This window comes from Andrena cerasifolii, chromosome 15 (assembly GCF_050908995.1).
Source record: "Andrena cerasifolii isolate SP2316 chromosome 15, iyAndCera1_principal, whole genome shotgun sequence".
NCBI classification, from domain to species: Eukaryota; Metazoa; Arthropoda; class Insecta; order Hymenoptera; family Andrenidae; genus Andrena; species Andrena cerasifolii.
In genome coordinates, this window is record NC_135132.1 from 1,846,053 (window position 1) to 1,870,480 (window position 24,428).

Consider the following 24,428-nt stretch of genomic DNA (forward strand, 5'->3'; position numbering starts at 1 on the left):
TTGTCAGTCGGCAAGCAATCGCGTCGCAGAAATGTTCTCTGCTCAAGAGTATTACTCGAGGTTCTGAGTGTACCCCCCGAACAACGGGGACGCAAGTGCTGCAGTGTGAGAATTTGTGCAGGAATACTCACGGCTCCGAACGCTAAGTTCTCATTCATTTCCACAAATTTTTATAACGTAGGAACAACACGTCCCATGAAAAAAATAAATCAGTGTTAGTAGGCGTGCAGTGAAATGAATATTCGGTACATTAACCCGGACGCACTTGACGTTGCGACCCTTAACTTTGGATGGTGTCGCGTACCTGAGATCAGCTGTGCACTCGGCGCGTCTGTCGATGACCAGGATCGGTTCAGTGACCTAGTGACTCAGGTTTTCAAGCTGTAGGTGAATTTCTGAAAGGGTGTGTTTTAGTTACATTATTGGCGACTATTATTTTTTAAATTTAACGCAGGCTATGGCTTATTTCCGGCGATAATTCTCCAAATTTCCGTACGTAAATTTTTCTTCGCTGTTTTTAAACGGCCTCATTCATTATCAACAACAGTGTTGGCCGTTATTGAACTACGGATTTTTATCATAATAACCAACTACGATCACTTTTCGTTCGTTCCCTGTTGCATACTTTTTCGTTTGTACGTTATTAAAAAAGGAAATTTACGTGTTCCTTATCCTCTCACTCCAAATAATTATTATTTTCGATTCTTTAAAAAAAAAAACAACTGTGATTTCGTCTTTTTACGTTTCACATGATTTTCATCCATTTATCCTTTATTCATTATGCACTTTAAATGGCAAACAAACCATGCAAAAGGTTAGATTTTTTTGTTTCGTCTTTTTCATTTGTCATTCTACGCAATTTCCTTCGATGCATGCCGCCTTGCTTGCGCGGGAGCTCCAGCGGAAGGCTCGCGCTCTGATTGGTTGAGCTTTTTTCTTAATATCTCGAAAACGAAACCCCAGATCCCAAAACGGTTAAGGACTTTTCGATGTCTTTTTGCATCAGGATATTGCATGTTCCGGGAAGTCCCTCTATTCTGGGACACCCTGTATTTTTCGATTGAAAATACCACAACACATTAAAACCGAGCCGCGGTACTGGTTATTATCTTATTTTGATAGCATGTCATGCCCTTCGTATAAAATATACGTACATTCGTCCGTTAGCATTAAGTTTCGTACAAACTGCTCATCGTCTTCCATTTTCAGCAGTATCCGCATCGCAAATTCAATCCGTAGTCCAAAATCTCTATCAAATAGTTTATACGGCTCCAAACCATTTTTCTTTACGATTTTATGTACTGTCGGTGTTGAGTCGCCAATCTGAATGGTCACTGTATGTGTCCTTCTGCGCCGCGTGTAAAGATCGCTATGGTGCTCGACCGACGCTCTACATAAATTGGTCCTTCGAGCCGGATCTCGTGCCACGAGGCCCTAGATTCGCATCCACACGCCCAGAGGAGATTCAGCTGCACAGGAGTGTGGCATCCTGCATTTTCACCAATACAGTCTGGAGACAGCAGCCCACAGGACGCTGCATCCAACACAAGGACCGGCGAATTCGACAGTGTTAGCAGAGCACTCTATTCGCCAGGAATAACGTCCTGGTCAACGCATCAGCCAACGCCAAAAGGGCTGCTGAGCAGCATCCATAACGGCAGAAAGCGTGAAGGAAGCGCGTCGGTTCACGGTAATCAATTCGTCCTCAATTCGCGCCCTATAACACCGATGTCGTGCGACCCAAACGACCTGACTGCGCTCACCCCCGCGCAATTCCTCATTGGCGCCCCGTTGACAACTATCCCCGATTACGATTTCTCCACAGTGCCGATCGGGCGTTCATCAGCCTGGGAACACGTCCAGAAAATGAGAAATCATTTTTCGACCCAATGGCGTAATGAATATTTACAGCAGCAGACGGTTCGCAAGAAGTGACACACAGGTCAGGTCCGGGACATTCCGTTGGGTACGCTGGTGGTCGTTCGTGAGGACACCACGCCACCGTTGAGCTGGCCACTTGGACGAATCTCCACCGTGCATCCAGGTGACGACGACGTCATCGGCGCATTGCGCGAAGCGCATCGCGCCGATTCCAATAGATACGTAATCTCCTCATTGCACATAAAGTTGAACCTATGTTTTATTCTTAGACATAAGGTACTAGTGCATAAGTTGTAACCTACCGTCAGAACATTGCGTTAATTCAATCTTCTGCGTGTTTGTAATCGGCGCCAAGAGGAGGGCCTTCCAGAGGAGGAGGAAAAAGAACGATCCCCGCCTCGAAGATCTGAGGCGGGAGTATTCTCGCTCCCGGAGAGCTGTCCAAGTTCTCATTTGGCGCTCCAAGGAGAACCTCTGGAGGGACCTCTGTAGCACCGTCGATTCCGATGCGTGGAGGAAGCCGTACAAGATCGTTATGGCTAGGCTGGAAGGTAAGGCACCGCGAATGGCGATGTCCCGGGCCCAGATAGGGGCCACGGTGGGACGCCCTTTTTACCACCTCCGCGGTGCCCCCCCCCTCCCCCCCCTCGGCTGGTCTCCCCCGCAGTCAGCGGCAGGGGACACTCCGAAGCTGGCTTGCGGGCTTCCGCGTCCCCAAGGTTAGCGACGACCTCGTCAAGCAGGCGTTGGCTTGCGTCAAGCCCAAAAAAGCCCCGGGCCTCGATAGGGTTCCGTTCGAGGTCGTGGTATCCACGGCCAAGGCGGACCCCGAGGCGATCCGAGCGATGGTCACCGACACCCTGACGAGGGGTGTGATCCCGGCTGTGTTGAAGATGGCGAGAGTCATCCTGATTCCCAAGCCGGGTAAGGATCCCTTATCCCCTTCGGCCTATAGACCGATATCCGTGCTCCCGGCCTTATCGAAGGTCTGGGAGTACGTGGTGAAGGGGATTATCGAGCAACAAATCGGTAGGGATCCCTTCCACCCCAGCCAGTTTGGCTTTCGTCGGGGTGTTGGCACCGTGGAGGCCGCCACGGAGATGGCGTTTTTCGCGGAAGGGTGTAGGAAGGCTCAGAAAATCTGCACCCTCCTCTCTCTGGACGTCAGCAACGCGTTTAATACGCTTCGTTGAGACGTCATCATCCGCGAGCTCGAGAGAAGGGGTGTGGACCCCTACACCCTGACCACGCTCGGGGATTATTTTAATGGTAGGGGGATCACCGTACACTCCGAGGAGGGCACGGTGGTCCGTAGTATATACGCGGGCGTTCCACAGGGGTCCGTTCTAGGGCCCTTTCTGTGGAACGCCGTATACGACGGACTCCTCACCGAGTTGAGCGCGAGTAGATTCGTCCGCCCCGTGGCGTACGCGGACGACCTAGCGCGACCTTCCCCAACTCGAGGTTATGATGGCGACCGCAATGGCCAGGGTAAAGAGCTGGTTCGACAGAACCGGGCTCTCCTTGGCCGCGGAAAAAACGGAGGCCATCTTTCTGACCGGGCAGAGGATCGACAAGTTCGTAAAACTGCCGATCCTTGGGACCGAGGTGTCCATCTCTGCCACGGTGAGATACTTGGGGGTGGTATTCGACGCGCGTCGTACATACCGCCCCCACCTGGAGAGGGTCGCGGCGAGAGCGGACAGGGTTTCCGGGGCGCTGGCAGCAGTGATGCCAGAACGGTGGGTTTTGTCCCACGGCCGCTACCACCACTCCACGACCAAGCGTACCCCCTCCTAGCGTCCGTACCGCACCACACAAGCATACCCGTCCCTCCATCCGTGTGCCGTACGCGCTGCCTGGCCACCGCTCTCCGGCGAGAATTCGTTTTCCCGACATCGAAGCGCTTGGCGCGCAAGCGAAAAATCAAGACTTCAAATCCCGGTGCGGATATTACTTTTTTTTTTTAATTATTCACTAATTTCTCTTTCTATATTCTCGGCAGACTAAAGGCTTAAAAACTATTAATTTACTAAGCATTTTCGAAGCTTGATTTGCTGCTAAAGTGCGATCCTCTTTTGGCTTGTATCGCACCACTCTCCGCCGAGAATTCATTTCATCGAGGTTTGAACCTTAATGCGAAGATTCTACTTTTTTCATTAATTATTTTCTAACTTCTCTTTCTATATTCTCAGTAGAATAAAAACTTGAAAACTGTTAATTTACAAAGAATTTTCGCAGCAGGCTAATGTACGATGTTGGTCTTCTGCCTTTTGTATACATGAACAGAAATAATTCCTTGAAATGCTACTTACAAAATAAGCGCCGTTCTAGGATGGACTCCTTAAAATTCACGTCACAATGAGCAGTTACAGAATCGGTGATTTCCGTTTCAGGTAAGCGAGCCGCCCGCTCCGCTATTACGGTCGGCTTACCACTCGCACCCCAGATTACTGTAATGAGGTTTGAAAACAATATCGACTGGTCTCGTACCCGTCGCAATAATGTCATTTATAATTTTTAAAACCCCTTCTGGTATAGAATTTTAATTATATCAAGTTAATAGATTTGTCTTTTAAACAAAATCAACTTCCTCTGGCTCAAGTTGATCTAGGCCCTCAGTGTGAGGAATTCCTAGAAGATGCGACAAGCAAGGGAATGACAGAAGTTGAAGTTTCCTCCTTCCGCGAAAATTGCTTACGATTTTATATTACCGTAAGCAATGAAATTAAGGCTCGTCTTCCCCACGACGATATTTTACTTAAACAGTTGACGATTTTCAAATCGGACACTGCCCTATTCCATTGCGACAGACAGCAAACTTTCAAGATGTTTTAGCTGTCGCTCGTACGGCACACTGACAGAAGGTAGGGTACTTACGCTTGGAGTGGTGCGATACAAGCCAAAAGAGGATCGCACTTTAGCAGCAAATCAAGCTTCGAAAATGCTTAGTAAATTAATATTTTTTAAGCCTTTAGGCTGCTGAGAATATAGAAAGAGAAATTAGTGAGTAATTAAAAAAAAAAAGTAATATCCGCACCGGGATTTGAAGTCTTGATTTTTCGCTTGCGCGCCAAGCGCTTCGATGTCGGGAAAACGAATTCTCGCCGGAGAGCGGTGGCCAGGCAGCGCGTACGGCACACGGTTGGAGGGACGGGTATGCTTGTGTGGTGCGGTACGGACGCTAGGAGGGGGTACGCTTGGTCGTGGAGTGGTGGTAGCGGCCGTGGGACAAAACCCACCGTTCTGGCATCACTGGCTGGCAGCGCTGCTGCCGAACACCCGGGGCCCGTCCCTCCACTCTAAGAGACTCTATTACTCCGTGTGGGAATCCGTCATCCTGTACGGTTCATTATGTTCCGAATTACGTCGTTCTTGGTGTCAGATCCATCGGCGAAACATACGGAATCGATGTGTGTCGTTTTCGCAAAGATCTGATAAGAAATGCGCGAGTCGAAGATTACTCAGTTCTTAATAGGCACTCAAACCCCTTCGAGGGTCGAAAGCCATAAAAGTCGGGTGAGGCACTGCGAAGGGCAGCCCTCGCCACGGGGTACCAAGCCGCATCTCCTTGACGAGCGTCGGGCAACTCCTGCCCGAGAGGAATACGATTTACTTTAATTACAGTACATGTGTGTTTTGTAATAAAGTGTTTCTATCGTCTCCTGAATTCAACAACTGGCATCCAGACATCTACGCTCTTACAATCCACCGGCAATACTCCTCGTGGAGAGACACAGGAAGAAAGGGGGTATAAACACGAGCTTCGATATCAAAACAAAAGCATGCGTTGGCGTATTCCGTGCGAGAGAAGGTGGGCATTGGGGAGGAGGTATTGCTGTGAAGAGGGCCTCTTCAAGAGAGCAGCCGTTTGTGAGGGATGCAAATCCGATTGGTTCTGATACAATCTGCTCCCTATGGTTGAAATTTAGTCTAGCAACTAACACTCCTCCTGACCTAACCAATCCAACTTACATCCCTCCGAAAAGAACCGGCCATCCGAGCGTAGATGCAAGTGCGAAATAAAAGTAACGGTGCGCTTCTCGATACCGCAGATGTACCTACCTAAGTAGCATTTCTGACGGAAAAGAATTATCCAGCTTTTGGGCCTGCGAACCCTGTCGTAGACCTTTGGCAGGTAGGTATCAGTTTCAACAGGCAATGCCACCCGTGGCGCCAGTAAGACCGTCCCCGGTCCTTGCTATTTCAGATGATTTCTTCCAGTGACAATCAGTAATTTTGCAAGCGCAATATTTTAAAAACCAGTGGAAATTAAGTGTATACATTAAAGCTTATTCAATTTGTCTTGAAACGCACTATTAACTCAGGTGTTCAAAAAAAAAAATAGTTCCATTTGAAAAACCGAACTTGACCATCGTATCTTTTAAAATAATAATAAAAAAAAATCGTCTCGGCTAATAAATTAACCCCCTCGAACCATTCAATTACATATTTTTTAAAATTTTTTATCTCCAATACTTTAGGAGATATCGCGATGTCCAGTCTTAGGTAGGACACCCTGTATATGTAATAAATATGTATAAATTGCGTTTCTAATATGTATATGTTGATGTATTTTAGATTGTAACGGAGTTATTGTAAATTATTAATACTAAGACAATTAACATGCTTTTCGGTTTCGCGGCGCCAAGTAGTTTGAATAAAATATTTATTGGTATAGAAATATTTATTTGTATAAAATAAAAATATATCTGCTTAATATTATTTAATACATTTTTTCTTTGTATAAATAGCCATTGTTATAATTGGCGCAATTTTTGTGTATCATTAGTTTTGTAAAGCTAAATATAGCACATTAATAAATTTACGACAGTTTTTTTCGTTCGTCTGCGCGCGCGCGCGGATACTTGGCGCACTTTTTTATACCTTTTTTTAATAAAGGTAATTTTGTGGAGATTTCACACATTTTGTAGTGTTTATTGATGACTGGATAATTTTTCACCCCCTTAGGGGTTATTTTGTTTTAAAAATATATTGTATTGTAATCCAAAGTATGCACGCCTGCAAAACTTCAAGACAATTAGATTGGTGAAATTGGTTTAAATTTGAGTTTTTAGATATGAACCAAACATACTAGAAGCAAACAGAGGATCGAAGCTGAATAAAATCGTTTAATTAATATAATACTGTCACAATAAATTTTGTTCTCTGGTAGATTACACTGCATCATCTTCTGCTTCGATTATCTGTAAATATATTGTTGAAATACGAGTAAATTTAGCTTATGTATGACTGAGCGCCACTGTACAGGTTGAGTGTGACTGGGGAGTATAGCGTTCGCGAGCAAGGTGTCGCGCACGCATAGGAGTTGGAAAAGAGACACTCTTGTGTACTGATGAAATGGGAGAATGAATACTTTTGTAGTTACTTGAATATATCACTATGAATATATAAAAACCCATAATGTCTCAATTTATATTGGTACCTTCACCTGCTCAGGAACCTCTTATTTTAACATATATAAAATCCACATTTTAGTTACAACATAATGTAGAACTTATATAGAAATAAAGTGGCCCTTTGCTATAGTAAGTGTAGAGACTACAAAATGTGTCCGAAGGAGGTGAGAGCGTATGGCAGAAAGTCTTGTCGTAGAAAATTTAAATGCTGAATGGTAATAATTCAGCGAAAATGAATGAAGAGATCCAAAATTTTGAACGCTCAATTTATGGTGTTGGAATAAAATTAATTTAGTATGTTTATTGATGAATTAAATTAATATTGTTAATAGGAAACTAATAAAATTAATGATTAGCATAGCAACTACTGTGAACTTTAAAGTATTACGAATGTATTTCACAAAAGATTGGAAAGAATCAAGGGAGATGTTTTTTCAGCGTATTTTCTTCACTAATGTGACTTGCTCTACATTGCAAGCAATCGACTATAATTTTCTGAATTCTTAATGCTATATCTTTTGACAAATTTTGTCGATTTACCTTATTTGACAAGTTTCCAGAAACTTGTGCAACAGAAGATGCACCTCTGTCTATCTAACCTTCTGTGGAAAACCTCTAAGCCTGTACGTCCCCTTCATTTTTACCCAAGCCTGTGCGCCCCTTCATTTCTATAAGCTTTACATAGAAACTCTAAATTAAAAATAATTTGCTGGTATAAAAATATCAGGCAAATTAAATGCAATATGTTACAATATATTATTTTGTACAAGCGTGGTACAAATTTCCAGAAACTTGCGCGAAACAAGGTGCTGCTCCGTTGAACCTTCTCCGTACAACTTCCATGTCTGTGCATCTCCTTCGTTTCTATCAGCTCTACTTAAAAAGTTTATTAAAATTTTTTAGCGCTTTACCTTGTTAATTGAGACAATAATTCAGTGTTCCATTTGGTGTAAAAACTCGTGACATTTAAAAAATTGGAACAACTTACCTTATTTGACACTGGGCAGGTTATGCTGGATTGACACTAGCTAGGTTACGTTACTAGCGACCTGAACGTGGAAGCTACTTTTTGTCTTTTTCGTGCTGCGTAAATTGGCGGTACATTTCCTCACCCTTTCATGTTCCCCTCTTGCCTACACTTGACGACGACGATGCTTAATCTTTTAGAACATAAAATTCGGCAAATTGGAACTTTGCATTGAAATATCTCAGCTCATAAGGCACGTAGGAACAAAACGAAGACACTTTTCTTATGTAAATCAAACCCAAGCTATCCATTAAGACCATTCAAAATCTAATCGGATCAACCACTATTGAGATTCGATAATCGAAGGGTTCTCGATAGCAGGTCGTGGCGTAATATAGACACTCTGTGTCTCGGGCTGTGCGTGTACTTGGCGCGAGACACTACCGTGTCTCTTGAACCGACAGGGGCGTAGAACCTAACCTCAACAAGGTAGATTGCATACAACGCGCTATGAAACCAAGAGATCAAAAGGAAATTAAGATGTTTTTAGGTCTAGTAGGTTATTATCAAAAATTCATTAAAGACTTGTCCACAATCGCAAAACTTTTAACACAATTACTAAAGAAAGACGTTACTTTTGTTTGGGCCAGGCCTGCTCAGCTAGGCTATGGCAGGCAAGAGCGCTCTCGATTGCTCGTGAGCAACAGTGAACGGTGGAAAATACAGGAATGATCAAACTATTTCGCGGAGGGGGAATAACCAATCAACGCCAAGGTGGGAAAGGAACGGCGCCACCGTCAAGCCAAGCCAAGCCAAGGCAAGGCAAGTGACGCCACGCTTTCGATTCTCATCATAGCGTCATCACCGCCAAACCAAGCTAGCCAAGGGAAATGAGGCCGCAGCCAACCAGCGTCGACAACAGCTTCCCCGCTTGGCTAGCTTGGTTTGGCTCGACGGTGGCGCCTTTCGTTTCCCACCTTGGCGTTGATTGGTTATTCCCCCTCCGCGAAATACTTTGATCATTCCTGTATTTTCCACCGTTCACTGGTGAGCAAAGCGAAGAGCGACACCGTGAGCAGTTTCCCCACCCTGTGGCTACTGGCTGCCGTAGTATGCGTGTAAACTGTAAGGTGGGTTGCTGACGTTCAGCGGCACTCCTGGCCAGCAGAACGTATTGAATCGAAATGGGGTGAAATGCAACGAGTCATTGAGACGTCGACAGCTAACTTTCTTTCTGAACAGTATTGTAATTTTTAGATAGCTTACCGTTACAAAGAAACAACAGCATTTTGTCGCATTTATATACATGTAATATTGATTAGGGTTTACAATACGGACGTGACATTTCACGTTTTTCGTGAAGTGCCGTTCGTAAAGTGTACAACTCATCGTTTCTAAAATAGCCCGTTATAAAAGGAAAAACATTTAACTTATTGCTGAAATTCCCAGTATGACATATGTTTATTATATATAATTATTACCCCTATGTACTCCTTTCTTTAAAAAAATATTGTCAAATAATAATTCTATACGTGGTGTATGTCAATATTTTTTAAACCTGTATCAGTGGCTCTGTAAATATGTTGAGGAAGTTAAAAAACGTTCAGGAAATAGCAAAACAAATTTCTGTACACATCCAATTTTTCGCTACACATCGTACATCTAAGCAAAGCTGGTTGCTAGCTTTAATGGGCCTCAGACTCCTCACTTACGAACACTCCCTACCACGACACTGTTGCTCATGAAGGCGTGGTTTAGCGCTTACGACGCTCTTTCCCCACCGCTCTTGAAAATTATTGCCCGGCGGACATTCAGCCGTTCAGGACTGGTTTGGGCGAATGAACAGGAACAAGCATTCCTTACTTTAAGGGGGTAGACACGGGTAATGCAGCGCGCTGTATACCGACACAATCTGGCCCGAAACATGGGTTCGGGATTTTTCGTTTTTCGTTCTTATATGAGCAGATTTTGGGCTGGGCGTGGTCTCATTCGAAAGAGGAAGGTTTAATGCGGAGCGCTCTGCTCATGGTTCAACGAGATTGTGTTGATATGTAATAATATCAGTGTCCAAAGTAAAGCAAAAGTCGACAAAGTATATACGCAGAATCCAAGCATTTTTAGGTCACTAAAAGAGTTTTGTGACTCAAACGGTGAGCAGAGCGCTCCGCATTGAATCTTCATCTTTCGAATGAGACCTCTCCCAGGCCAAAATCTGCTCATATAAGAACGAAAAACGAAAAATCGTGACTGCATTCCCAAATCAAAGTTCCGCCATATTGGCGATAATACAGAGCAAGTCACGTGACAAATTTAGTTGGGGTAGTAGATACGAGATGGCGCCTACTCGGGAGGACTGCCAACGTGGATTCATAGCAAAACTCATAGACATATATAGACAGAGGAGGACATACTATACTGAATGATATTATATAAAAATGAATGAAAAGAATAATACTGGAAATAATCTCACTTCAATATTATATTTATTTTGAAAGTAATAGGAATAAAAAAGTATAATTCGCGGTAGATATAGGAAGACTTTAAAATTTTTTTATTTATTGTCACATTTTTTCAAGATTATTTTCATCCTCTGTCATGGACACACAACATTTGTGCACTCAGCATAATAAATTCAGGGACATACAATAAACAAAAATATCATTTTTGATGAATTTATAAAAAAGATAAAAATGTAATTTTTATGCAGCATAAAGAAACAGTCAAGCACTATTTCTTGCATATAAAAACTCAAATTTCATAAAAAGTGGACATACAATATGTGTGCACTAAGCCATCGATATGATTACTAGAGCCTATTGGAATACGTTATTGCTACTAACTCACTTCGAAAAAAAAATGTGGGTTAGTCCGTTGTTGCTCTCACTGCCTCAATTATATGGCAAAATACCAGAGATGAGCATTATAACCCGAGCCAATTTTTATTTGAAACGTGGGGAATTCAATTGTCGGCCATGAATAATTTTCTCGTATTTATTTGTATGTGGTCGGCTCCTCGAAGTGACAGAAAATATAACCTAAGTATATGGTATATGACAACAAATGTTTAGTGGCCATTTCGTTCTTTTACAAACCATTTGTGAACTTTTTATCATCCTTTCAAAATATTATTATTACGTCTCAACAGTATCTTTAGGAAATCGGGTATAGCAATTATACATCCAGCCTGCGCATTTTCACTAGCCCAATTCAACATTCAATACAATTTTGTATATATAATGTTTGTTGGTAACTGCTTTCTGCAGAGGACGTGTAATAAGTGTATTTCATGTTCTGTTTCGGTGCTTTGCTAGTAAAAGAAATGTCTAACCTAACAAATTTCATTTTCTGGGGACATTCCCTCATCTATTTTCCCTTTTCACTTAGAATTCCTTACTGCTAACGTAGAATATTGTAACATAAGCACATTTCAAGTAATTAAAATGTACAATGAATTTTCTACGTTTACAGTACCAGCCGACTTTCCGTTTAAATTTTTATAACTACAACGGAGCAGCTGAGAATTTCTTTCCTTATACAGAATAGAATACAGAAATAGCAAACAGCTCCCTCTCGCGTTCACCGGGTAATCGTTGATCTATCGGTATTACCATTGCTGTGCAGAAAAAAATGCTGTAATACCGACCTGCCGAATCGGCCAGGTCACGTGACGTGTCTACCCCCGTAAAAGAGAAATTAATAGATAAACCTATTCTCCAGTACCCAGATTTTTCAAAGCGATTCATCTTAACTACCGATGCCTCCAATGTAGGTATTGGTGGTGTGCTATCGAAAATAAAAAATAATGCAGACTTGCCTATCATATTACTCTCGAACTTTCAACAAATCAGAACAAAATTATTCAACGACCGAAAAGGAACTATTAGCAATAGTCAGCTCAATAGAACATTTTAGACCCTATTCATACGGACAAGATTTTATAATATATACCGATCAACGGCCATTACAATGGTTCTTTAACTGTCAAAATCCATCTTCTAGGCTAGTTAGATGGCGATTAAGACTTGTGGAGTATCAATATCAAATCAAATACATACAAACCAGGCAGAATTAATTCAAATGCAGGCGGATTATCCAGATTGACAGCAGAAACTCAAAGTCAAATTAATATAAAAATTAGGACTGAAAGATCTTATGAAGACTTTATAAAATTCGAAAACACAAATCAAGAAAAGACAAATTCACCACTAAAAAAAAAACCCATCTTACTATTTTGGTCTCAGGATCTAAATGAAAATAATCAGTATTCAAAATATATCTCAGATTAATTTGACATTAACAAAGTCACTCCCACGACAAATGGTGTTTGCAAACTAGAAAATCAAGGTCAAATTGTTTACATACTATTTCCTACACACATGCACTTCGATAAAATAGAATTAAAAAACGTATTCGAGTGCCTAATAAATGTGAGATACCATATTAAGGAAGAAACATTCATTTTAATCCCTCCAGGTGAAAAACATAATATAAATTCAACGCGTCTAGCTAATATGTTAAAATTTGTATTTTCCAAAAATGAGATTAAAATATATGATAGTAGTAGAATAGAACTTCAGAATGCTGAACAAATTAGACAAATATTAAAAGAAAACCACGACAGTACACTTTCGGGACACTACGGATTCAACAAAACTTACTCTAAAATTTAAAAAACATTATCATTGGGATACAATGAAAGAAGATATTAAGAAGTACGTCAGAGTCTGTCCGTCGTGCCATAAAACAAATTTGAAACCTACAAAACAGCCCATGGAAATCACAAGCACGTCGGAACAACCCTTCAAAAGGTTAGCTTTACCTAGATGTATACCAGAAGTCATTTAAGAAGGAACCCGTTTCGCGCATGTCAGAATGAGCTTATTGGCTCCGAAAGAGCGTTGGTGGGGGTACAGCCAATAGTGGCTTCTCCCGGCACCAATGAGCGTCAACCTGCGCAGAACCGGTTTAAAACTCGTCGATCGGCAGGTTCCTTCTTAAATGACAGGGAGTATAGTAGGACTGCTACTTTTGACCGAAGCTGGTAATAAATTCATTTTAACTATGCAAGATGACCTAACGAAATTTAGTTTCGCAGAAGCAATACCTAATCACGAAGCCATAACAATAGCAGCAGTTCTGACTAAAATTGTTACGTATTTCGGTATTCCCAAAACTATACTGTCAGATCAAGGGGCCGATTTCATGTCACAACTAATGAAAGATCAAACTAAATTACACTAGTTTACAAAACCCAAAAAATTATTTTTGATCGACACACCACTATGAAATTCTTATGTAAGGTGGTCCCCTAAACTCAGAAATCGAGATGAGACGAAATCCTATAGACACGTTTTTGAGATATCGCCCGATGAATATTTTGGTAATTTTTTAAGAAGACGACCCGACGTTTTTGGCCATATCTCGCGTTAGAGTTGACCGATTTGATCGCGACGACTCTTAAATTATAGATAATTAAATTGCATACAACTCTTTTTAATACAGTGTTTTCCAATCGGACTTAGTTTAAGCGGAATAGAGCGAAACTTAAGAAAAATGTAATGTTTTGGGGCCGAAATTGAAATCGAAAATTCACTACATAGCCTGGTAGACATAGAAATTATCATGCGACGTCCAGTTTCTTATTTTTTTACGTAGAGTGCGCACCTTTACGAAGAAAACAAGCCCAATCTGAGTAAAGTCCATGCAAAAATAAGGAAGTTATAGGCGATAGAGCGGGAGTGCCTATTTTCAACTTTTTCCCTATTTTTGCATTTCTTCCTGTTTCTTGGCAAATTTCGTATTTGTCTTCAATGAAAACAAATTTAAATGTATTCTGCTGCACATGGTGCCCCACGATTTTATTTAAAGTGATATTAACACCATCAAAATTCAAGTACAAGAAAACAATTATTTTTTAGTTTTTAGTGCATTTCAATTTAGTTTTTATGTGAACTTTTCCTCTTGGAAACCTTTTTTCTCACCGAAAATTTATATAGATCGAAAGCACGTATCAAATAATATGCAAAAATAACATTTTGAGTTTAGGAATCTATTCGTTGAAAAGTTATGGGGCGAAAAATATGCAAAATTTTGACATATTTGTTAACCTTTATTGTGTAGTTTCTTTGTTTTTCGAAACGGCTACATTGAAGGATGATTCGACAGCATAAAATACTTATAGCGCATTCGGTACCTCGCACTGACTCTGCGCTGGTGCCAGAAAATGACTTGGATTGGTTGCTTCTGCTAGAAACGAAGATAGCTCTATAAGAATCAACCAATTCAAGTCATTTTTTGGCACCAGTGCAAAGTCAGTGCGAGTTACCGAATTCGCTATTAGGGTGTTTCGAAAATACTTTAAAATACTTTTTTTTATATTTATATAACATAAAAGGACAATTTTGTTTGAAATGTAAAAAAAAGTATTGTAAAGTATTTTCGAAATACTATTTAAGTATTTAAATAAATACTGCACTCCCTGCCCTCTGTACAGTATTTCGGTTGACTTATTCCGAAACAACGCATTCCACTTTCTAATTTGTCCAGAGTATTAGTATTGGTTGGGGCTAGATTAACGGGGGCGGGGGGAGGGGGGGGAGCGCATGCGGTCGCGTAAAGCCGTAAAGCATGGTAGCGAACCGATGTGAGTTTGGGCATAACCTAAAATAATTTTTTCCCAGGAAAAGTAGGAAGAGGTGCGTTTTTAGTATCTGAGGGTCTGTGATTATACTCACCAATGCGACCGTGCCAGGCCCGTGGCCTACTTTGTATAGTATTGGTTAAAAAAAAAGGATCCATTCAAATTGAAGCATAATAGTTGGTCACATTAGGGGTTAGAATATACGTCAATATTTCACAGTCCCTTTCACTTAATAAATTTTTGCTGAATAGATTCCTAAACTCAAAATTATTATTTTTGCATGTTGTTCGATACGTGCTTTCGATCCATATAAATTTTCGGTGAAAAAAGGTTTCCTAGAGGAAAAGTTTACCCTTGTTTTTACTACATTTTTGTACAAAATGTAGTAAAAACTAGGGTAAACTTTTCCCTAGTTTTAGGGAACTAGGGTAAACATTTTGTACAAAAATGTAGTAAAAACAAGGGTAAACTTTTCCTCTGGGAAATAAAAAATATATAAAAAAATTTATGTTAAACGATTTTATTAAATTGTTCAACATAAATTTTTTTTATATATTTTTTATTTTCAACACCTGCATGAAAATAGGTGTTTTATTACGCCTGCTGAGCGGGAGCAAAATGGCAAATTTCAGACGTATTCGCGTTTTCTACTTTTTTCCCAAGGAAACTGGAGTTTGGGGTTACCCCGTGGTATGAAGATGCAACTGTTCGACTAATCGTTATCGATCATGTGTGTTTTATCTTGATATTACAACTGTTACAGTACCCCTTTTTATTAAGGGGACCTTCCGGTCCAGAGCCCCAAAAAATAGGTGATCTTTAGGAATTAATTAAAGAAAAACTACTATATATAATTTAATGTGATTTTCTTGCATTGTGTTAAGGATGTCTTAAATTATAGAAATATATTTTTTGTTTTATAATTAATCATTGCAGACGGCACTGGGGACTCGTTAAAGTCAAGGCGTCAACAGATTGATCCAAATCGGTGAAACCTGTATCTCCAAAAGTTATTATCCGATTCGACTGAAACTTCTTTTATTTTGAAGAATATAGATCTGGCTAGGGGGGGGGGGCAGACAAAATTATAAAAATGGCATTTTTCTAGAAAATAACGACACTTGAAGTTTGAAATCACTTGTTCCCTATATTTGCCATCCTTTCAACGCCTTTGATAATTATAAATTTTCAAATTTTTGTATTTTTTTCTGGTATCCCCCCTAGCCGGAAGTATGTTCTTCAAAATAAAAAAAGTTTTAGTCGAATCGGTTAATAACTTTTGGAAATATAGGGCCCACCGTTTTGAGAACACTGTTTCGAGAAAAACGCGTTTAAAGTTTTACATGGGCACCGAGTGGCCGGTTGTTGCCCATGCATTTGCCGCTACTCAAATGCCTATAACTTCGGGAATTTTACGAATTTCAACCAATCCTTTTAAACACGTATTCCTAAAATGTTGAACATTCGAAAAACGAAATAAAAAAAAATCGACTTTTAGACCGGAACCTCCCCTTAAAAGATAAAATGAGTAATAATGAGAGTGATAGCGATACGGGATACCACACGCCCCCCCCCACCCCCCCCCCACCCCCCCCCCCCCAAGTAGCAGAAGCTGCAAAAGCGATTGAGGTAAATTTGCTGCGTCGAAATCAAAAGGAAGGTACGAGACGGTGTATTCTCCCTGTCATTTAAGAAGGAACCTGCCGACCGACGAGTTTAAATCGGTTCTGCGCAGGTTGACGCTCATTGGTGCCGGGAGAAGGGACTATTGGCTATTCCCCCACCAACGCTTTTTCGGAGCCAATGCGCTCATTCTACATGCGCGAAACGGGTTCCTTCTTAAATGACAGGGAGAATACAACAAATTTATGGACTGGCGAGCTAACCACAAATTAGAATCATTATCGGAAGCAGTTTTTTTAGTTTATTTTGTTGGAAATAAATCGAAAAAAAGCAATCGAACATGCATATTTTTTTGCAGGCTATCAATAACACACCTTTCGTGCAGGTATTGAAAAAAGTATTGTGCGTGACACGGGAGAGACGCGATCGTGCCTCGCGTGAAATGCTGCCCGCTCGTCGGAATCGCTTTCTTCTCTCCCTTGTCACGCAATGTACTATTTCGGTCCTATATAACATATCCAAAAATCAAAGCAATCGGAGGCGGACACCTGGGAAACTCTTTGTGAGTACACGGGTGCGCTCTCCGGCAGGATACGCGGCATACTTTCGTTTGCATTCAATCAGACACACTTCCAAACTGAATTTGAACCTGACAAGTACGTAGCATAATGCAAAAAATGTCTGCTGGGAGAATACATAGGGGTGCTGGGTGAAATACATCACGGTAAAACGTTTTTTTCAGCCAAAAACTGACCTCCGTGTACTGGGTACACCCGCGCGACTGCCGACGGGTTCAGGGGGAACACCACTGTGACGGCAGGAAGAGTAAGCCATTTTTAAGAATTTTTTCCTGAAATAATTTACAGTTACCACAGAAAATGTGTATTACCTACGTTTAGTACAAGGTCTTAAGACGCAGTAAAAAAATATAAATAGAAAAACATGCATAAACTTTAATATATTAATTAATCTTCTAGACCCCCACGCGCGCTGGTCGAACGTGTCACTATGGAACACTAGATCCGAAATAAAATTTCATTTTTTTTTATAAACTATATGAGTGTACTTTCCGTTATACGTACGCATTTCTTAAACAAATTATTTTTGTAAAAGTGCTGCGCTTTAGAAGAAAAGTTTCGAAAATCCGCGAATAAGATGGACAGTTTTTCGAGCGTATTTCAAAGAATTTGCTTTCAATCAAAGAAACCGTACGTGCCATGGAAACTACACATATAGTTTATAAAAAAAAATGAAATTTTATTTCGGACCTGGTGATCCATAGTTACACATTCGACCACCGCGCGTGGGGGGTCTAGAAGATGAATTAATATATTAAAATTTATGCATGTTTTTCTATTTATTTTTTTCATAGTCTCTTAAGACATTTTAATGAAGGTAGGTAATACAAATTTTCTATGTTTTATGTTTTATTGGTTTTCCTGTGTTTTAAGCAAGATGGCGTTTCAAGCTTATTTTTGCTTATATTGCCCAACGAACTATAGTCCCATTCTCTTTTTCCCTCCTCTCTCCTTCGGGTCCCAGCAGCAGCATCGCACTGGGAGAAAGGTGGTCGGTCGGTCTCCCATCTTTCCCCAGTACACCGCCCCGTGATGCTTAACTTCGGTGATCTAACGAGAACCGGTGTTTTCCATCACGGCTACGGCCGCTGATCAAATTTTCTATGATAACTGTAAATTATTCCTGAAGAAAATTCTTAAAAACAGCTTACTTTTCCGGCCGTCACTGTGGTGTTCCTCCTTAACATCGTTATTCACAATTTTTTCAGTACTCTTGGTATTAAAAAAAAGCAGTCCACATAAGATAATGCAGAGCCATAAGATAACTATTATCTCGACGTGTTAAGTGAGTTAAGTCTTTTAAAATTGTGTACGATTTTGTAGCTAGGAAGATATAAAACGCATATGTGGACCTCAGATCCAGAGTCTATTAAGCCGACCTTTTTCAAAAATGACATTTTACATGTTTCCCCTGTCAAATTTTTCACCCTTTCGGAAATATGTAAAATGTCATTTTTTTTTTAAAAAAAGTCGACTTAATACAATATGGCTCTGGAGTTCAGATATATATTTTAAAGTATCTTCCTCTTGTATTGTTTTTTTTTACTTCTGCTGTTTCTATTTGTGTTAATTTAACTAAACTGGAAACTCGTGAAAACTTGGAAAATTCTTTTATATGAAGATTCTATTGTACTTTATGTGCCACTATTAAAGTCAACAGCCAATTATTAGTATTATCAACAAAATTCAAAGTGACATTTTTCATTTTCAATTTGATTCTGTTTTCACCCTGAGATCCATTAGAAATCCCCACTGAGCAGTCTCTGTGCGACCACCAAATTTTATTAACAAACTCGCACATTCAAAGTGCAGTTTTCTGTCAAAGATCTCTAACCTAAAGTGTTTAATTTACAACAATGTTTTACAGTAAATCATGGAATTTCGAAGGATCAAATCCTCCACAAAGCTGAACTTTTTGCAAGCATTTTAAGAATTTCGCTTTCCAACCGTCATATTACTTTTTCCTGCACGTACAGGCTTATTCTTCTTTGTTTTGTTAGGGCGACCTGATTTCATGGTCCGTTTGCACTTCCGGCTCGGAAGTATCATACAAATTTCGTACACTCTATCCTCTGCAATTTTATGATTAGCGTGTCTGCAGAAAGTAACGCGCTGATACTATTGTACGGTGAGTGCAGTAGATTTAGACGAGTAAGTAATGCACACAATATTGATAACTTCAATACAATCAGCCCCTTGAATGTATTAATCTTTGTTGGAATATGTACAACGATAGACTGTTCCTAGAGTTAGAGTGTCAGGGACTTTAAGGACCCGGTAACTTATGAGTTTCCTTTCTTTCGCTACAGGAGACCCAAAAGAGGGGAAAACGGTCTTCTCGACCCCTGCGCTTCTCAGTCCGAGAAAACCCTCCAAAGGGATAACTTGTATCGCGCTAAAGACAGTATTCTTTCTATTACTTTTAGTTTAAGTTTTATACAGTTCTTATTATCATTATTATACTGACGTTCGACTGTGTAACTTTTATTTTCTTGAATAAATAAACATTATATTCTAACAATCTTGAATGGATCATTACAACGTCATGGTAATAATACAAGGTGTCCCACGAGTATCGTCGTGAACTTTCAGGACTTTCTTTCAACTTTACAAAAAAGTTTTTGTAGACAAAAGTTGAACTATGTATTTAAGTGTGGATAATTTCCGAAAACCAAAGCTTCTTTACCTGCATTATTCCAGAGATATGGATGGTACCTTCTGTTTTTAAAAATGGAACTGTAGCATTTTTTAATATATTGTATTAGAACGAATCACGAATCAAGCAGAAACACAAATAAAGTATAAAAAGTTATGGCTACTCACACTCTGTATTCAGTCTTCTTTTCTTAAGGGGTTAGCTACCGTCAGGAGGTAGAAACAGAATCGATTCTTTGGGAATTTATTTCAGAAAGTACATGCATATATTTATGCAATGGTTTTGTATTCAGATGAGGGACACTTTAACAGGTTATTATATATTATGTTTTGGTATAAAAGTATTTACTTATTGCAAAATTATAGCTGATTTCCCGGAAGCTGCTTTTACACCTGTGACCACGATTTCTCCAAAATCGCTTCACCAATCTTTCTGAAATTTTTTAGGTTTCTTCTAGACATTCAAATCTAGTCTTTAATCGAAGCATTTGTTTTTCCAATGCATAGTTTTTATTTTATTGATGAAAAAAACTTATTTTTAGCTAGAAATACTCATTTTTCACCCATAAAATAAAAACTATGCATTGGAAAAACAAATGCTTCGATTAAAGACTGGATTTGAAGGTCTAGAAGAAACCTAAAAAATTTCAGAAAGATTGGTGAAGCGGTTTTGGAGAAATCGTGGTCACCGGTGTAAAAACAGCTTCCGGTAAATCAGTTGTAATTTTCCAGTAACTCAATATTTTTTTATACCAAAACATAATATAAAAACCTGTTAAAGTATCCCTCATCTGAATACAAAAACCATTGCATAAATATATGCATGTACATTCTGAAATAAATTGCCAAAGAATTGATTCTTTTTCTACCTCCTGAAGGTAGCTAACCCCTTAAGGGCTTATACCTAGTCAGGCGGCCGAAAGGAGTCGAATATTTGTGATTTTTTTTTTGAAGAAGCGGAAGCATATATTTTTACAAAATTTTTTGCGCTTAAAAGAACAATATTTAAAGAACATTTGGTAATTTTTTCGTAGAAAAATATTTACGTTTATAATAAAGTAACACCCGACATCCAAGAAGCCTTTTTAAAAATTTGGTTTTGAAGTGAGCACTGCCATTCGGAACCGGATTATCTAAAATAAAAAAAAAAAAAGATTTGGTTAGCATATTAATGTATCCTCCGAGTAACGGAGGGAATTTCCGAAATATTAATTTGAAACAAAATGGCGGCTACTTAAAGTTGAAATCATGATTTTTTTCGCAGGATTTTTGCACGAAAAAAAACAGGATTTCAACTTTAAGTAGCCGCCATTTTGTTTTAAATTAATGTTTCGGAAATTCCCTCCTAACGGAGGATTAACATCGGAGGATACATTACTATGCTAACCAAATCTTTTTTGTTTTTTTTTTTATTTTAGATAATCTAGTTCCGAATGGCAGTGCTCACCGCAAAATCAAAATTTTAAAAATGCTTCTTGTATGTCGGTTGTTACTTTATTATAAACGTAAATATTTTTCTACGAAAAAATTACCAAATGTTCTTTAAATGTTGCTCTTTTAAGCGCAAACAGTTTTGTAAAAATATATGCTTCCGCTTGTTAAAAAAAAATTCACAAATATTCGCCTCTTTTCGGCCGCCTGACTAGGTATAACCCCTTAATAAATCTGTTTTATTGCAACAGTATATACAAACCACAAAGTGCAAGGTGATATTATTTGTTCGTAATATACGTGAAAAAGAATATTCGACAAACATTTTCACATACAGTGAATTTAGAAATAGTAAAAATTGATAGATACTATTATTGTCGCTCTCGCAAACCCTTTCACTCTGCGCCTGTCAAAACGGTTACCATTCTACCATCCGTAGAAATGATATGGAACGATAAACCAAAATATATTTTTGTGGTATATACTTGTAGCTTTCAAATCACGAGGACACTATGCAATATTTTTTACTTGAGAATGGTAGATTAATTGTTTTGTTACGTTGACTTTTCGTGATAAATTCATTGCCGCTTTTTTTAAAAACTATTCAACGTAATTAATAATTAAAAATCCGCTCGTGACACCATGCAACAGGCTATAAACAATATCTATAGCAAATGTAAAGATAATTGGTCGAGTTGTTTCGCAGTTATCGTGGTCACCGTGTTTAATAGCGCGTTCCGAGAGAAATACGGTTACAGTGCCTGACAGCTTTTCCTATTCTCTGACTTCCAGCTTACTTTTATTAATTTCACATACTTCGCAGTATGCACATTTACTAAAGGTGCGTCCTCACTAGCGAACGGTTCGCGAACACTGTTCGCAAACAATGCTCGCAACTTGTTCGCAAACTTTTTATAACCATCGCTCGTGTGAAGGCGCGTCCTCACTAGCGAACAGTTCGCGAACAGACGATTCTTAGGAAACTTAAGGAGGTTCGATACCTCACTTGCGGGGCAGGCGGCGAGAGGGGTAAGCCTATGCTTATACATGGGAGCTCTGCAGTGATACCAATCTTAGATAAAAAAAATTATGTAGACAAAAATGTTATTTACATGTCTATTCCTAATAAAATTATTACTACATATTTTCTTTTGGAATTCAATTAAACAAAAAGTATGTTTAATGCAGTTAGAAATATAATATTTTCATTAAAAGTAGCGTAAAATATGCGAGCGAAATGCGGCAACGTCGCTTTGCGTCCATCTTTTTTTCTCTTTCCACTTTACACTTGTGGCGTCGCAACATGTAGCGGTCATCGGTACGGCAAAATATGAACATTTGGCGCACAGATGGTCGGCATGGTTTATGACACGCGCGCCAGCAAAACTATTTTTGAGTAAGCCGCTTTCCGTTCTTTTCGTGATTTGAACAAAGCATGTTTTCTTAGAGACTTTCGTTTACGGCCTCAATAGTTATTGCGGGTATCGTAAACCTTGAGTTTCTGTAGGGCCCACGGTGCGGGGCCGGCGGCCTGCGACCGGCCACGTCACGCACCTCGGGGTCTGGGGAAATCCTGCTGCGTTACCAGAAGTATTTCTCCCGCCAAATTTCACCCCCGCTATGGTGGAAGCGCGCCGTAGACGCGCGAAATAGGTGGCGCGATTTAGGGGTCCGAACGATACCGATTGGTTGACATCGGCATCGGGTCAACCAATTAGGAGGAGTTTTCTACCCGCGCGCGTCTTGCCGGAAAATTGTGCGTCGGGCAGACGTCAGTCTTCATCCTGACCTCAACAAGTCTTAACGTTTGAGCAGATATAAGTCACTGAATAAAAGACTCACGTTGAAGGTTATTGTGTGTTTCAATTCGGGAACAGAACCTATCCTTCTATTCCTTTAAACAAATTACTAAATACATGTTTACAGCTTGGTAGTGTTTTTACAAATTTTTACTGTATCCTTTGTACAAGTATACACTGTATAGATGACTACCTGGCGTACAGCGTTGCCACGTTTCAAACAGTTCCTTCAGGCAGTTCCAAAAATACGAGCACATTGCTGTCTATTTATTCAATTATCTAATAAACCGTACGGTAAATGTCCAAATTTTTTTTAGAATTTCATAGGAATACTTAAGCTTTTCATTGCAACATTTTTTAGGACTTTCTCACTATTTTTAAGGACTCTGTGTAACATTTTATAGAAATTTTATCGCTTCTCCCATAACAGCCTGTGTATAAGCGCAACTTTGATTTCAATTTTTTCATAAACCGTGCTGTCAATCGACTTGAAATTTTAACACAATGCGGACTACACTTTGGACATTAGATCAAAACACTTTTCAAAGATTTTTCATTATTTTTGCTCCGGTATCGAACCTCCTTAATTCCCATACTGTTCGTGAGCAGTTCGCGAACGCTGGTGAAGACGCACCTTAACTCGGTGGGAGGCGCTACTGGGTAAAATTTACCACAGAGGCGCTAGTTGCGAAAATATGAAGACTTTTTAAGATTTTGTAACAATTTTTTAAAGAACTTTAATAAATTTTTTTAGATATTTCTCAATTTTGTTTGATTCTTAAAACACTGTACTTTATCATAAAAATTACAAAGTTAAAAAAATATTCTGAAACCGTGTTTTTTTATGTTTCAATTTTGGGTATTTTTGACCCGGTAGCGACAACCTGTGCTACAATATGGGGTGCGCCTCCCGCCGGGTTAAGAAGATCGACCACTTTGTCCAAATAAATTCCTCTGTATAGAAATTTCCTACACACGTGTAGTAACTGCGTGTACTGCATTATTAAGGAGGCATAGTACTTTCTTTGCCCGAAAATAAAGCATTCTGTATGAATTTTTTTCTATATGAAAATGAAAAGCCAGAAAGGTGGAGTTTATTGCAAATAAAAGATCACTGTTTGGAAGTATTAAAAGAATATTTATTAAAAAAAATCACCTCCCTCCCCTCGCTATAGTCGCTCAAAATTGGTCCCACGTGGTAAAGTAGAATTGCGGTGCCATGAATTCCGCGTTCTATGCTTATATGAAACATAAAAACAAATCAAGACATTAAAATTTATTACATTTTGTGGTCGTTTACAGAGCCGATTCTTAAATTTCGCATTTAAAACAAAATGGCAGACTGTCAATCCTACAGCTTCAGTGTCGAAAATCGATACCTACATTTTGACAGTCCGCTGTTTTATAATAAATGCGAAATTGAAGAATCGGCTC

At 39.6% G+C, this 24,428-nt stretch overlaps 1 protein-coding gene and 1 long non-coding RNA gene across 4 annotated transcripts in view; both read right to left on the reverse strand.

Annotated features, from left to right (window-relative positions):
* Positions 1-24,428, reverse strand: part of LOC143377172 (uncharacterized) — a 202,541-nt gene that overhangs the window by 170,942 nt on the left and 7,171 nt on the right. The gene's annotated exons all lie outside the window — the stretch shown is intronic.
* Positions 6,560-10,136, reverse strand: LOC143376801 (uncharacterized). Its single transcript, XR_013087158.1, has 4 exons — positions 10,113-10,136; positions 8,290-8,923; positions 7,842-8,174; positions 6,560-7,088 (listed from the first exon to the last, which is right to left on the reverse strand). It is a non-coding gene; the product is annotated as an uncharacterized LOC143376801 (long non-coding RNA).